Source organism: Cervus canadensis, chromosome 19 (genome assembly GCF_019320065.1).
Source record: "Cervus canadensis isolate Bull #8, Minnesota chromosome 19, ASM1932006v1, whole genome shotgun sequence".
NCBI classification, from domain to species: domain Eukaryota; kingdom Metazoa; phylum Chordata; class Mammalia; order Artiodactyla; family Cervidae; genus Cervus; species Cervus canadensis.
Genome location: NC_057404.1, coordinates 41252297 through 41269350, shown reverse-complemented (window position 1 = coordinate 41269350; position 17054 = coordinate 41252297). Strand labels below are relative to the sequence as shown.

At 36.9% G+C, this 17054-nt stretch overlaps 1 protein-coding gene across 3 annotated transcripts in view; it reads left to right on the top strand.

Annotated features, from left to right (window-relative positions):
- SLC39A8 (solute carrier family 39 member 8) overlaps nt 1-17054 on the top strand; it is an 82576-nt gene that overhangs the window by 42480 nt on the left and 23042 nt on the right. The gene's annotated exons all lie outside the window — the stretch shown is intronic.

Here is a 17054-nt window from a genome sequence, read left to right as displayed (position 1 = left end):
TGCAGGGGGCACAGGTTCAATCCCTGGTTAGAGATCTCAGATCCCATATGCCACAAGGTGTGGCCAAAAAATAAAAAAAAAAAAACTTTTTTGATTGTGTTTATTAATTAATTGATTTAGAATTTGTATTTCAATTTTCTAAATAATGTTAATAAGTTTCATTTCTTGAGCAAGAATTATAAGCTGGGTAATAGGCAAGATGGAGCTAGTAGTAAAGATTTGTCCTGCCAATGCAGGAGACACAAGAGATGTAGGTTTGATACCTGGGTTGGGAAGATCCCCTGGAGTAGGAAATGGCAACCCTTTCTAGTATTCTTTCCTGGAAAATCGCATGGATAGAGGATCTTGGTAGGCTACAGTTCATAGGGTCTCAAAGAGTCGTGCTCTACTGAGGACAAACACAAACACAATAGATCAGGCACTTACTTTATCTCATTCATTTTCCTTAATAACTATTAAACGTAGAATTATTTTCTATGTGTTAGGACTACACGTTAGAACTGTTAGAATTAGAACTAAAAGGAGAGTTTATTTTCTTTGTGTTAGAACTATTTGGACCTTATACCCAAATGATGTGTGCAAAGAGGAGAATTTATTGGGAAGATTGTGGGCTGTCTAAAGGGACAGCCAAGCTACAGCCCTGGAACCATTAGAATCATTAGGACTCCCTCTCCTTCACCTCTCTCATCTGAGAGCCATTCTTCTCTTTCATGGCGGACCGGCTCCTTCATAAATGGGAAACATAGCCCCTAGCAACTCCTGAGATTTATGTTTTATAATTTCAGTTACTAGATGGAATTGACCTGCCTCTTTCAGTCCTAAATGTGAAATTTCTGGCAGGTGTCTCCTTGGTCCATCTTGAATTAATGTTCACTTTTAGAGTCATCTCAGTGCTTAGAGGATTGGGCCCTTTGTAGGACCCCAAGGGAATATGGATGCAGCAGACGAGAGGTTATTATAAAAGGAGAGTGGGATGTTAGTGTCATCAGTGTCCATACAGTTTTCATTTGACAAATTAAGAAAGTAGAGCATTAGATGCTAAATAACCTCTCCAGGGTCTCTCAGTTCATAACTGACAGATCCACAAGCTACAAAGTTAAATACAATATTTAAAAAGACAATTAAAAATAAAATCAAAAGGAAGCCAGCTAAGAAAAATAAGCCAGAAAAAAGAGATTTGGAAGAGGTTTTATTAGTGCAGATGACCTGAATTTCCTTCTGGAAAGAAATCATGATTGGTCTTACACTTCTTCCCACCTGATTAAGGAAAATCTCAAGTGTGTTTCAAGAGGCAGTTTTGTGTGAACACTAAGCTAACAGAGGAAATTATTTCTTGCAACTTAATGAATGATGCTTTCAGGCAAGACTTTGCAAAGAATATGTAAATGTTCAAATAGATAATTTCCTATAATAATTTCAGCTAACATTTATTAAATGTTCAAGGACTATGCCTAGAACTTTAGATAAATGATCTTATTTGGTCCTCATAACAGCCCAGGAGACAAGCACTCTTATAATTAGAAGACTGTGGCTTAGAGAGGTTAAATAAACCCAAGGACACACAGCTCCTAATGATGAAGCTTCTATCAGAACTGAGGCCATCTGATGCTGAAGCTTGCACTCTTATATGCCTTGCTGGATTACCTTCATCTTGTCACTGCTCTACTAGAATCAAGATGATAACATTAATTCTTAACAAATATTAATTTTTGTAGGGGGAAGAAGGTAATTTGGTCCAAGGTCACTGCTTTCTGAGGGCAAATGAAATTGAACTGCTCAAAAGTTTTACTTTAGTTTTAAAGTCCTAGGGCTCCTAATTTATAATTCACAACGGTCAGAAGACATGTTTACGGTCAGTACAAGCGTTGTGACAGATGTGGTCCTAGACATGATCCTGTTTTACATAACTTAGAAATGCCAATCAGAAGTCCATACTTTCTCTACTTCCGGTGCTAGTGCTAATATATAGGCTTTCATTCATTTATTCAATAAATACTGACTGAGTACCTGCTCACTATCCTAGGCACTGGGGATTTAGAAGCAGACAAATTCTTGTGAAACTTATATTCAGCAGAAATAGACAATATAGAAAAGAATAAACAAGAAAATATCAGGGGGACTCCCCTGGTGGTGCAGTAGCTAAGAATCCGCCTGCCAATTCAGGAGACATGCGTTCGATCGGAAGATCCCACTTGCTGGGGAGCAGCTAAGCCCCTGAGCCACAGCTACTGAGCCCATGCTCTAAAAGCCCATGAGCCTCAACTCCTGAAGCTCACACACCCGAGAGCCAGTGCTCTGCAACAAGAGACGCCGCCTCAATGAAAAGCCCTAGCACAGCAACTAAGAGTAGCCCCTGCTTGCTGCAACTAGAGAAAGCCCATGCACAGCAACAAAAATCCAGCACCGCCATAAGTAAATAAAAGAAAACATCAGGTGGCATTAACTATTTTGATGAAAATAAAATAGTTTTCATCAAATTTTCATAGATTTGATGAAAATCGTGGGTGATGTGGGAGTGGCACGTGGAGGCTTCTCTGATCAGGAACAGTCCCTTAAGAGGTCAGCAGAGAAGTGGATAATGAGAAAGAAGAAACAGCCATGCAAATATCTAGGAAAAGAATGTGCCCGAAACTTTGATAAGAACCCAGTTGGTCCCATACAAGGGAGCTGGAAGCTGAATGGCACTGAGTTTCCCAACATCAATTCTGGAGACCAGTGGCACAGTTGTTTTAATATTCTGAACAGAAACAACTGTGGACTTGTTAACCTGGGTGAGCTACCAGTCTCACGAGAGAGCAGAATAAATCTGGGTGTCTGGAAATCTACTTCTAGAAATGAAAAGTGCACGTCAAGCAGAGAAGGTACATGCCAGGATGACTGCCGTGAACCAGGCCTTGACGTGAGCCACATAAAAAGTCCAGATGCTCATTTCCTCTGGGGACTATTTTCTGGCCATTTTGGTTGTAGGTACAAACTCTAGTGAAGACAAATTGAGCTGCATACTGTTATTTTCAGTTTTCTCTTCACATTGCATTGAAAAAATGGAAAGAAGTGAAATTTAAAAATACTATCAGGGTCCAGATATTGCTTTAAGAGACAATAGGTAAAGAAATATGAGTCATACTTATTTTAATAATAAAGAGGCTATTTTCTAATATTTTGTATGATAAGAATATATTAAACATAGGTGACCTCAGTGATAGAACATGGCATGTAAAATTCATCACTCATTTCTATGTCCAAGTATTGCCCCAAGAATTTTGTTGATGATTCCTGTTTTTACTGTTTTGATGAAGTGAAGTTTTTCCAAATCGAAGATAATAAGCAAGAGTTAAGAAAAGTAGTTTAATTTGACATTACTATCCAAAGAACACAAATGACATAACAATCTGGATTATAACGACATGATTTGTTTTTTTTTTAATGGAATATGGGAAGAGCAAAAGAAATGTTATAGAATAACTAAAATGCATGACTTAGGGATATCTTTATCAATACTCATCTGGACAATTTTGATTCGTCACAGAATACTCAGAAACACTATCATGTTTAAGTTTTGTTGCCTTTGGTATTTTTTCTGTCTTCACTCATGAAAACTATAGCTTTACACGTATTTTTAAAAATTTTGTTGCCATGGAGACTATTTATCACAGTTGGAGAGAAGAAGATATTTAACAGTTTGCTAGCTTGATAATAACTTTTAAATATTTAGACACATGGTGTGAAACTTCGTTAGTACCCTTGCTTCAGTCTCAGTAAATGTCAGCACTGGAGCCTGGTGGGGGGTGTGTGTGCTGCTGTGGGCGTGTAGGAGCTTTTGTGTTCTGGGGGAACTATAGAGACGTAATAAGGAGGCAGTTATGAGGGAAGAGGAGCACAGGATGCCATTTCTCCTTGCTCAGTTCCTGCCCCTAAGTGCCTTTTCCCGTCTCACTCTCTGACACTTGCTCTGTTCCTCTCTGACCACTGCACACACGTGGGGAGAAGTCACTGCTGTATCTTTGCAGCAGTGTCTGATGTTACACACGCACATCCGTATGTATTTCCCTCTCGTTTTTCTCTTCTCTTTCCTTACTCTTTATCTTTGCCCCAGGTGGGTCTCTTCCCCCTGAATCTACAGCTTTGGAAGGACTGTGTTTACCAGGTTCATCAAGCATGTCCGGTACTTTGGGGAGTGTTAGCTCTTCAAGCCACTAGGGGGCCCGCCTAGTTCATTCCTACACTGGTCTGTAATCACTGTCTTTTCTAAAGGAAACCTCCTATGCTTTCATTTAAGAAGAGATGCTATTAAATAGTAAATGCTAGAAGCCAGTTATTCTTCCCACAGAAGAAAAATTAATATCAGTCATTTAAAAAAGTTGACTATTGTGAATTTTATGTTGAAAATTGAAGTGCAATAAAGTAGAATTTAGCTGCAAAGTGTATTGATGTTAGGGACTTTGTCAGTGATGGGTAGGACATGATATTCTACAAATATAACATTTTTGAGGTGCTTGGATCTCCATGAAAATCCAACATATTTTAAATATAGTTCATTCATTCAAGTATTTATTAATATATACTTGGCCTTATTCTGAGCACTGAGGTACATCAATGGGACAGAACAGACAAACTTTCTGCCCTTCCATAACATAACTGAAGTATTCTGTAGTATACAGAGATATTTTACACAAAAGTGGAAAACATCCTTTTTTAAGTATAAAAATCAGAAGCTCTGTAGTATGTGTGGGGCTTGCTTACTGCTCTTTTTCCTCTAGTGTGGTGGGTGTTCCTCTGTTTTTACCTGGAGGTGGAAGGATGGTATCTATCCCTGGCTGGCCAGGAATGTTGGGAAGGAGGGTGGGTGAGGAAAGGGGGCTGGGACACTGTGAATATCTGACCTGATGCCCTTGATTCAGTCCCATACTTCACTCCAGCCTTCAGTTTGCTTCATGTCCTAGAGTTGAGGGCTTCTCTGGTTCCGTTTTCCCAGAGGGTAAGTCTCTAGTCTTCATGTGAAGTGGTTTCCTTGCTGAATTGACTTGGGAGCAGTCATCTCATGTTTTAATTGCTCCCTAAATAAACTAACGATGAATTCCTTTTTTTAAAATTAATTTTTATTGGAGTATAGTTGCCTTACAATGTTGTGTTTATGCTCTGCAGCAAAGTGAATCTATACATTTACATATATACCCTCTTTTTTTGGATTTCCTTCCTGTTTAGGTCACCACCGAGCATTGAGTGGAGTTCTTGTGCTATAAAGTCGGTTCTTATTAGTCATCTATTTTATGCATAGTAGCAATAGTGTATATATGCCAATCCCAATCTCCCAATCCATCCCACCTTTTCCCCTTATTTTTAGCTCCATTCTTCCTCTGCCACCTTCAGAGGTGCTTGCCTGATGCCCCCGTTCCCCAATACTTCTGAGGTTTTAGGCCCGGCCTCATTGTGTTTCTTTTGACTTTTTTCCTCTGTAGAGTCCTCCTCTTTTCACCCTCCAAAATAAATATCTCTGTGCTCTCATCTTCCATTCTTTCAGTCCTTGTGACTTTATGTCTTTTTTAGTCTTTAATTTTAGGAAGTTTTGAGAGGGACGAGAGAAAAATATGTATGTCTAGTTTGCCATACTGCACCAAAGACCTGTTTACTATATTAAATCATGTAATTTTTGAGCATCATAAGATTTAAAACCAGAAATCAGTTATTTTATTTTATGGGGTTATACTAGCAATTAGTTAAAATTGAAAATGATACATGTATTAAATCATATAAGAAGTGGTTCTTGTTGGTCTTGATTGACAGATTCTTACAAAAACGTTGGCTGAATTAGAGGCAAAGGTGTCCTTACACAACCATGAGGAGGAATTCTGAGCGCACCTTGGTTGTTCGTGGCGTTAGTTTCCTCATTGGATCCATCTCCATGCTTCCTTGCTTCTTACAGACTTTTATCAGGCGCTAGTCAGTGTCTTTTCAAAGTCATGAAAATTTGTACCCAAATCCACTCTCAGTGTAGCCCATGCTTGACTAATACTAACTTACTTTCGTTCATCTTTAGGGAATGCTTTCTCACATTTTCAGGAATAACTGTTGCAAAAAAGTTTTCATTACTTCACAGAATTCTCAAGGCAACCTTTTCTTTCTTTAATGATCAGACTGTGAAGATTATTTGGAAGCTCTGTGAACTTTGCTGTCTCACTTCATCTGTTACTTCCTGGCTCTGGGTCCTCATCCATATCCTCATACACTCTCCACCTTCCTTTTTGTGTCAGAACTTGTATCCTTTCTCTTTTTTAAGGCTGTCTGCATGCTAAGTTGCTCAGTCATGTCTGACTCTTTGTGACCCCATGGACTGTAGCCCACCAGGCTCCTCTGTCCATGGGATTCTCCAGGCAAGAATACTGGAGTGTGTTGCCACGCCCTCCTCCAGAGGATCTTCCAGATCCAGGGATTGAATCCACCTGCATCTCTTATGTCTACCTGCAATGGCAGTCGGGTTCTTTCCCAATAGCGCCACCTAGGAAACCTGTTCTCTTCCTTAGACTATTTTTTTTCTCCAGACTGTTTTGCTTCCCATGATTTCTCAAATCTTCTCCTTCTCTACACTGTACAACTTCTTGAAACATCAGCTGATACTGAAATAAGAATGTGTCAGACACTGTCTCAAGTGCTTTACATGTATTAACTCATTTATTCCTCAGAGTAACAACTGTATGAAGTGAGTACAGTAGTTATCTCCATCTTAAAGATGTGAAACTGATGTTCAGAGACACTGAGTAACTTAGCCAAGGTCACATGGGTACCAAGTTAGGACTTAAGCCCAGACTTCCTGGTTCCTGGTATGGTTAACCATTATCCTAAATACTTTGTCTATTGTTTCCGTATGTTGACCAGTCTTAACCTGCTCCCTCCTCTTATTCATCATCTCCTCAGATATTTGTGTGTGCTCAGTCACTCAGTTGTGTCCAACTCTTTGCAGCCCTATGGACTGTAGCCCACCAGGCTCCTCTGTTCATGGAATTCTCCAGGCAAAGAATACCATGGTGGGTAGCCATTCCCTTCTCCAGGGGATCTTCCTGATCCAGGGATCGAACCTGCATCTCCTGCTTGGCAGGTGGATTCTTTTTTTTTTTTAATTTTTTTTCCATTTATTTTTATTAGTTGGAGGCTAATTACTTTACAATATTGTAGTGGTTTTTGTCATACATTGACATGAATCAGCCATGGATTTACATGTGTTCCCCATCCCGATTCCCCCTCCCACCTCCCTCCCCACCCCATCCCTCTGGGTCTTCCCAGTGCACCAGCCCTGAGCACTTGTCTTATGCATCCAACCTGGGTTGATGATCTGTTTCACCCTAGATAATATACATGTTTTGATGCTGTTCTCTCGAAACATCCCACCCTTGCCTTCTCCCACAGAGTCCATTCTTTACCACTGAGCCACCCGGGAAGCCCCCTCAAGTATTTGTGTATAATTTAAAAATTTACTCCGTAATCTCTGAAATTTCTCTCTGGAATGATATAAGTGATTTTTTTCTAGGCAGCAGACTATATTCTTCACATTCATTCATATCCTTTCTGAAGCATTCCTGTAATCCAGCATGCATTTGAGTACCCTTTATTGGCTAAATGTTAGGACTATAAAGGCAGATTTCTCACAGGAACTTATTAATATTTCCTTCCTCTTGGAATTACTCATTAAATGGTTTCTGTGACATAACACTTTTTCTCTTGTCCCATTTTAGCTACTATTTTCTTGATGTTTTCTCAGAATCTGCTTTTCTCCGTAGGACAACTGGGAGGAGGAAACAAGGGCTCTGGAGTTGCATGAGGCCAGTCTTGTGTGATTTGGGGAAAGTTAGTCAACATCTCTGAGTCTGTGTTAACCCATCTGTGAAATGAGGGGCAAAATTCTTCATAAATTTTTGTGAAAATTATTTATTATGGGCCAACTCTGTAACAATGTGTCTGGCGTTACACACACACATCAGTATATATTTCCCTCTCTCTTTCATTCACCTAGTTTTTTTCTTCTCTTTCCTTACTTTTTAATCATAATGATCTTATTAAATCTTTTCACTTCACTTTGCATTCCTCTGGGATAACTTTTGAATCTGTGTGCATAATTATTAATGTTTACAGATCATCATTTAGAAGAGGGCTTCTTATACTAAGCTAGGAAGGCTTCTGAATCTGTCTGTGGTTTTTTTAGTGGTATAGAGAAGGTAAAAACATATAGAAGTCCATGCTTTCTCATCTCGATTATTTACTGTTTTAAAAATTTGAGTGACTTTCCTGGAAATTAAAGTTTGACTTTTAAAACTTGAAGGCTTTTTGGTAAGAAAGACAGCTTTTTGAATATACGCTGTTGACTTCTGTCTGATAGACTAAGAGAACTTGAAACATTTACTTTCACTGGAATAAAACTTTAAAGTCCAACATAACATGCCACTTGAATCATATTATCAGTTTTTGCACTGCATATTCTTTCAGAGTTGTTCAGCTACCCACTCATTTGTCCAGTTGCATCTGTCATGCTCTGACACATTCAGTTCATTTGAAAGGACATTAAAATGACACCTTAATTATGTAGGGAAGACACTTGGTTGTCATGTTATTGAAATAATTGGGGTGCATAAAATCTTTGAAGATTGAATTGAGTTGAAGTTAAGTGCTGTTAACTTTTAAAATCTGATATAGACATTTTCTACAGATAAATTCTAAAGATGAAAAATTTAGTGATATAAAACATAAAAACAGTCATTCGAAAGATGAGATAGAGTGCCAGTGAATAAAGTCACAAGATTAGAGGTAGTACATAGAATCTAAGCTAAATCAGAAATAAAATAGAGAGGTTTGAAATGTCAACTGAAGCGACTTTCCAGAAAGGCAAACTATCCATGAAGGATCATTCTTGCTCTTCTGATAAAATAATGTGTCAGATACATACATTTGGCAGAAGCATTTTAGTTGATATCAAGTGTGGGGAGGGCCTTAGGGTTATCTGTTGTTCCTTAAATTAGCCAGTCATTTGGGCAGCTAAGACATCCCTGTTCTTACACAGGGTGACTGATAGCATCACCATTGACACAGAAAATTCATAAAGAAGGAGTTGGTACTACCAGCTGGGAGAATCAAATAATAATGTATGTGAAAGTGCCTTGAAATGTAGCCAGAGTGAAAGTATTAGTCGCTCAGTTGTATCTGACTCTTTGCGACCCCATGAACTTATAGCCCCCCAGGCTCCTCTGTCCATGGGATTCTCCAGGCAGGAACACTGGAGTGGGTGCTCTTCCCTTCTCCATAGAATCTTCCTGACCAGGGATAGAACCTGGGTCTCCCATATTGCAGGCAGATTCTTTACTATCTTTGCCACCAGGGAAGCCCCAATGTACCCAAATCCACAGTTTAATCTATTTGAAGGACAAGCAGTTGCTTAAGGGTCTCAGTCAGGGACTGCTGTTATAGCCAAATGAAAATGGAATGTTTCAGTTAATCATCTGATAAACATTTAAATATTCATGGTTAATATTTTTGTAGAGTTTTTAATTTTAATCCATTTTTATGTACTTTCAGGTCCATGCAAACATAATTAAAATGTTTTGATTTCTGGGTATAGCTTATAGACTTTTAGGCTTTCTTTTGCCTCTGTAAATAGACACACACAATTTAATTTCTGTTGAATAATTCATATTATAAAATAATTAAAATTTTTAATCTAAAAAAAGAAAAGAAAGAAAAGACATTAAAAAATAAGACATTCCCAGAGAAGACTTCTCAACTTCCCTAGAAATTGCCAGAGAAATACTGACTGATTCCTATCCCATACACTTTTTGCCAAAGAATCTTTAAAAATTCACTGAAATGAGTGAGTACTCCTCATAGTGGACAGAAACCTTTTGTGAGTTATCAGGATAAGATGCCAAAAATTGCTTGGTTTCCAGTTCGATTTATAAAGTGCAGAGCAAAAGAGAAAACAGAAGATCTGTTTGATGTTGGTGGGAAAGAAGGAAAGACGTTTGATAAGAGTTCTGGTTAGTGTTGGTCTATCTTGGCAAGAGTTGGTCTCCTGGGGTTGAAAGATCAAAAGTGAGTGCATAAGCCTGTGCTTTAGGAAAAAATTATAGTGTGATTAACAGAAATGAAACAGTCAGAAAGAACGTTGGAGGAAGGAGGGGAGGAGGAAAGATGATTCAATTTTCTCTAAATGAAAACATTTTTATTGCAGCAAAACATATATATATATATGGAAAAGTGTACAGCAAACAAAATAATTTAATATATACTATGGATGCCTTAAGGTACTAGGGCTTGTCTCATAGAACTTCTGTGAGAAAGGTTGGGGTACACAGCTAGACTTGTAAGAAATGGGTCATCGGGTGTGTCCATAGGTAATTTTACTGAATAACAGCAAATCACTCTCCAAGCTGTTACACTTACTTACACTCTCAGCAGCAGCAGAGGAGAATTCACATTTTCTCCACAACTGGAGAATTGCTTTCTTTAGTGATTGTTGGAAATTTCAGACTTTAAAAAAATACCTATTGCTTATTTAGTGAATTTGTGACGGTGTCTTTCTGTGATTAGCCTTTGTTTATTTCTGATCACTAGCAAAGTTGAGCATCTCTTTATATGCTTATTGGTCATAAGTTTCCTTTTGTGTTTCTTGTTCATCTGTCTCACACATTTTTAGTTGAGTTGCTTATCATCTTTTCTTATTGATTTGTATTATAGAAAGATTATTCTCAGGCTTGTTAAAATGGCAAGGAATACTTTATTTAAGATTATAGAAGTAGGGGTCAGCTCTACTGCTATAGAGTAGAGAGATGGGGCTCAACCTGGAATATAACAGAGACAGCTGAGGATTTATGTCTAACAAGCAGAGTGAGGCAGTCCGTGGATAGAGAATTACCAAGTGGAGACAGTAAGAGTAGGAGGGATCCCCCCTTTTTTTTGGCTGCTCTGAGCTGCAGGAAGAACTTCCCTGGCCGGGGATGGAACCCATGTGCCCTATGGTGGAAGCACAGAGTTTTAACCACTGAACCACTGGAGAATTCCAGGAAGGATCCTTGTTAAACCAACTTGACAGAATCTTGCTAAAGGCAGACCAAGATGGTCAGATATCAAGAATACAGGGATTCTTACTAAACTGACTTAGCATGATCCCTGCTACAACTGGACTCTGTACACAGGCGCAAAGAAGCCCGAGAGTGAGGTCTAGTTGAGAATTGGGCTCAGAGGATCCTGGCTAAAGTTTAGTCAAGGATAGTCTTTGTCATTTGGAGTTTTGTATATATTCTGGATGCTAATCTTCATTGATTAAATGAATTACAAATATATTCTCAAAGTCTGTGACTTCTCTTTTCATGTCATTTAAATTGAATTTTTTCAAGTTTTAATTTTAATGTAGTAAAACATATCAATACTTTCATTCAAGATTTTTACTTTCTGTATTTTGTTTAAAATAGCTTACCTTTGCCAAAGTAAAGAAGATATTCTTCTGTATTTTTTTCCAAAAGATTAAAGTTTAATATTCCATGTGGAATTTATTTTTATAGTAAAGGACCCAGTTTTTTTCTTTCTGTATAGATAAGCAGTTAATCTAGCTTCTGTTGTTGAATAGCTCATCTTATTGCTGCTGTATGTCACGTTTCCATATATCACTGTGCTTATATCTAGACTTTGAATTGTCTTTAATTTATTAACAAATTTCAACCTTATTATCTCAATGCATTAATTATTATAATTTATAGTGAACATTGAATGTCCTAAGACAAGGCTCTTTAACTTGTTGTTTTCATTGAAAATTATTTTTGTTCTTTCATGAAAATATCATTTTGGGGATTTTTATTGGCATTGCATTGGACTTAGAGATCAGTTGAGGGACAGCTAACATTTCTGTGAGATTTCAGATTTTCTTTGTTTTGTAATTTTATGTAGAAATGTCTTTAAAGTGTTCTGTTAGATTTATTCCTAATTACTTTGTAGGTCTGTAAGCATTATAAATGTATCATTTCCTACTCTATTTTCTAATTATTTATTATGTAGAAGTAAATTGAATTCAGTATATTGATTTTAATCCTGCAGTATTGCTGAAGTCTTCTATAATTCTTTGTGTTTTATTTGTTTGCTCTTTTGGATTTCCTATGTAGATGTCAATGAGTAAATAAGCAAGTTTTTTTCTTTATAATTGTTATAACTCTTTTTCTTGTTACATTGGCAAGGACTCACAGATACTATTGAGTAGAAGTAGTGATAGCTGGTGTTTTGTCTTGTTTCTGACTTTGACGGGCACACTTTTAAATTTGGAAGGTGGCTGGCTCTGTTTTTTTTTCTTTTAATAGATACCATTAATTAGATTGAGAAAGTTCTCTCATATTCAGAATTTACTAAGTATTTTTCTCAATGTTGAATTTTACTGGAATTTTTTTCTTTCTCTGTACTATAAACAAGTATGGATAATCTATACTTAGTTAATTTTTTTTCTTCTAAAATTGAGGAGTCTTAAAGTAGAGTGAAAGGCTAAATGAATAGATAATATTTTCTGGCAAAAATTGTGTCATTTCTGAACTCTACAGTATTATTCACTAGGTATTATTGATTAGTAACATGAAAATTAGAGCAACTTTGCTTTGTCAAAAGAACTTGAGCCAAAATAATGCCATTTGCAGTAGCATGGATGAACCTAGAGATTATCATACTAAGTGAAGTAAGTCAGAGAGAGAGAAAGACAAATAGTGTTCGATATCACTTATATGTGAAATCTAAAAAAATGATGTCAATGAACTTATTTACAAAACAGAAATAGACTCAGAGATATAGAAAACAAATTTATGATTGCCAAAGGGGAGGGATAAATTGGGAGTTTGGGGTTGACAGGTATACACGACTACATATAAAATAGGTCAACAGCAAGAACCAACTGTATAGCATGGAGGACCATATTCAATATCTTATAATGACCTATAGTGGAAAAGATTCTGAAAAAGAATATATATATAATATATAGCTGAATCACTTTGTTATATACCTAAAATGAATACATCACTGTAAATCAACTGTATTTCCATAAAAACTTTTTTTAAAAAAAGAAAACTTGAGCCAGATAGATCTGAGTTGAAATTTTGATTCACAACTAGTCGGGTTACTATACTTTTCCTAAAACTAATTTTCTTTTCATCTTTAAATTGGTCAAAGTCTCTCCCAATAAGGATTATTAGGAGAATTAAATCAAATTATTTAAAAAGTAATGAATAAGCGTAGCTGTGAAGTAACTATTAAATTTTATTACTACCACTACCATACTACCAAGTATCACCATCTTGCTGAGAAGGTGTGGGGATGAAGTGAGTGGGACAACAGCCAGCTTTGTGTGTGGCCTGAAAGCCACAATGTTCTCTATTTCAATCACAGAATAAGGATCGGGTAACTCTTGATCGAGTAGGAGAGTTGGTATAAAGTTGTGGGCTCTGGTGTCAGGTTTATAAGCACAAATCAACTGGAAGGAGGAAAGCGTTTTATGCAGTGGGTTTTCTGTGAAGTTATGGTGGGGTACATTTTAAAGGTTCAGAATTGATGGATTGCTTTAGTATAGGAACAATTTACAGTCAAGAGTTATGTTTATGAAGGTTTCCAGAATAGTTGAGAACAAGGTTTTCATGGACGTTTGCAGAAAACAAAACCAAATAGCAAGTTTGAATAAAGGATATGAAGGCAGTTGAACTCCGAGGTTATTTGTTTTCCCTTTAGACCAGACTTCTCAGTGTCCAGGTACATTAGAAGAGACTTTGGTGCACAAAGTCCCTCGCAGTAGGCAATTCTGTCCTCAGGGACACTGGAGAGGAATATAGAAGGAAACAGCCAGGGGCTGGGGTGAGATGGAGCGTTCTAGGTGTCCAGGTGTAAATAGAAGACATCTCATAGGTCCTCAGGATATCGTACTCTCCTTGATAATGTCTGCTTGCATTGCCCTAGCACAGAGGAGTGATTGAGAATACTTGGTAAAGAAAATACACGCCCAGGGCTGAGAGTAGATAGTGCTGTAGTAGGAACCTTAACAGGTATTGTGTTTAATCCCTACAACAGTCCTGTGAAATAGGTATTAAATCTGTCTACAGATTTAATTAAGACTTAGTTAAATAACTCACACAGATAATAAATGGCAAAGTTATGATGAGATCCCCTCCCGGGGTCTTGATTTGTAACCTCCTGTTCCTTCTGTAAACGTGCATGACATGACCTTCCCAATGGGAACATTGCTCTAATCAGTTCTGATTTCTAACAACGAACTTACAAGTGAATTTCTGCAGTACAATTTGAGGATTGCCGGCAGAGTGAAACCTCATTAATTTCGATTCTACTTATGTATCATAACTAATAACTTATGATTTGTTATATTTTCCTTTTAGACTGGGTTGTAGAGTACTTGAAGGTGAAAATGAAAGTCGTTCGGTTGTGTCTGACTCTTTGTGACCCCATGGACTGACTATACAGTCCATGGAATTCTCCAGGCCAGAATACTGGAGTGGGTAGCCATTCCCTTCTCCATAGAGTACTTTGGGTATCCTCTATAAAAATTGCTTTTGAAATAATATGTTAGGAAGATGCACCTAAAGTTTTCAAGTTCTCTAAAGAAACACCAAGTTGTTACTATGGAATTGAGATGCTACATTAGTCTTACCCATACAACATGGTGGGTTTTATGAAGGCCTTCCGTCTCACCTCATGCTGGCTGTGGATTTTGTTTGTTTGTGTAAATTCTTGGAAGCAACAGAAGTGTACTTATCTAAACATGTTCTATACTAAATTGCTTTCACTAATCAAGCAGGACTTATCCTTATTTAGAAGAATTAGTGAGGTTTTACTCAATTAGGCTTGATGTCAAGTTAATTTTTCCTCCATTAGCATAATGAAGAATTGCTGTGTTGCTTTGTTGTGCAGGCTGATTGATAAAAAAATTGAGAATGAATGCCAATACATTTTTCTTTTGAAAAATGAGAAAAAAGAAGAGGTTCAAGTAAATTATTCTGGGCATCAGAAAGAGTTGCTTAGTTTTACTGTGTCCTTGCTTAATTTTATTATGCAAGGCAGGATACGCAATGGAAAAAATGTAAATATATATTCTATTGCTGGTGTGTCTTTAACATCAGCTTTTTCAAATATTTTAAGGTTGAGTTATAAAAGATGTCCATATCATAAACACTGAACTTGCCAAAATAGGCCTCTTTATATCTGCTGTTTGCTCATTTAAAAATATTTATGTGGTGCTATATTCTTTACATGCTACATCTTGCAGTTTGGGAATACTGGATCAAGACCTGGTGAGTAAGTTTTACTCAGTGGATTGCATGATGGAAAATTTGCCAAAGCATGAGATGTTTTAGTGTAATAAGTAAAAGTCATGTCCTGAGTAGAAGCTCTTGGGGAGGTGAAATTTATTCTATATTCTGTTATTCCGTGTTATATTTATTCTGTATATTTAAAAAATAAGAATCCTAAATTAGAAAGATCACAGGGCTGAAGTATCTTGCAAATGAACTGTGGTCTTGCCAAGATGTTTTTTGAGTTTGACACTGCTACAGTCTGTAGCAGAACATCAGCAGATTGTTACACGCACACACATGCACACACACACACACACACACACACATCCCTTTAGATATTTATCTGCTTATCTTTTCCCATCCAGTTTTAGGTCTGAGGCAAATGTCCTGATCACACATAGCACTTTTATAACTATCAATACTTCACTGATTATCTTAGTGAATAAAAATAATTGAAGGTGTTTAAGACCAAATTAAGTATTTGCTGTTAATAAATGTACCATCAGGTTACAGTCAGATCATTGATGGGAGGTGAAATTTGATTTTGCTGTGTACTTGCTTTTTAGATAGGCAATTTTAGTCCCTTTTTGAGGATTTCAGTGCAATTAGGTTAATAGCTCATTTCTGTTAGTTAAGTTGTGACTTTCTCCTGTCTTTAACTTTGCTCACTATGTTGATCAGTGGCCCAATATATCCAGACCTGTTATAAGTTTGAGTTTTTATCAATCAAAAGGAGAGACCTTAATGTGTAAGCCTCCATTTCTTTCTTTTTTAATATTAAAACTTGATTATTCAGTTGGTATTTTTTTTTCAAACCTTAAACTTTTTATTTTGTATTGGGGTATTGCTGATTAACAATGTTGTGGTCAGGTGAACAGTGAAGAGACTCAGCCATACATATTCATGTATCCCTTCTCCCCCAAACCTCACTCCCATCCAGCCTGCCACACAACACTGACTAGATTTTCATGTGCTATACAGTAGGTCCTTGGTTCTTCATTTTACTATAACAGAGTGTACATGACCCCATTTCTTTTTAAAATTATTGTTTGCTTTCTATTTCTGACATCAAGTATCAGAGCATTAAAAGTTAAAAAAAAAAGAACAAACTTTATTGAATCTTCTTCTGCTTAAGATTATCAAATTGCTTAACAAGCATGACTTTATTAAACCTTTATAGCAACTCAGTGAAGGCAGATTAAAGAAAAAAAAATTCAATAGCTCAGAAGACACCAGTAAAGATTATTACTTTTGAAGTGTTAGTAAACCATGCATCTGGCTTGATGCTTTCTAGTTCGTCTACTTTTATTATTAGGTTATAAAATACATATCAGAAAAACTGAAGTGAGGGATCATCAACAGTTTTCTAGGTTGTAAAACGAGCAAATCTAGAGATTGTTTTACATTTGGAAAGTAAAATTACAAAAATTCTTTACTGGGAGGGTATCATTTTTGCAGAAAATTTCTCTGGATTCTTTGTAGTTTTTGTGACTTTGACCAAAATTTCAGTCACTTAACTTATATATTAAAATAACAAAGGCAGTCTTAAAGTTAGCCTTCTTTCGGGGTAATGGTTCATGTCCTGAATGATATCCTGGTCTATAGGCCACATCAGTGAGGCTGTGTTAATGGGCAGAAGGATGGTATTCAGTTTTCCATTCTGTCGTTCACTCATGTATCCTGTGATCACATGCCCAGCGCCAATCTTTGTTCCATACCCTGGAGATGTTTGGGGCAAATTAGACAGAAAAT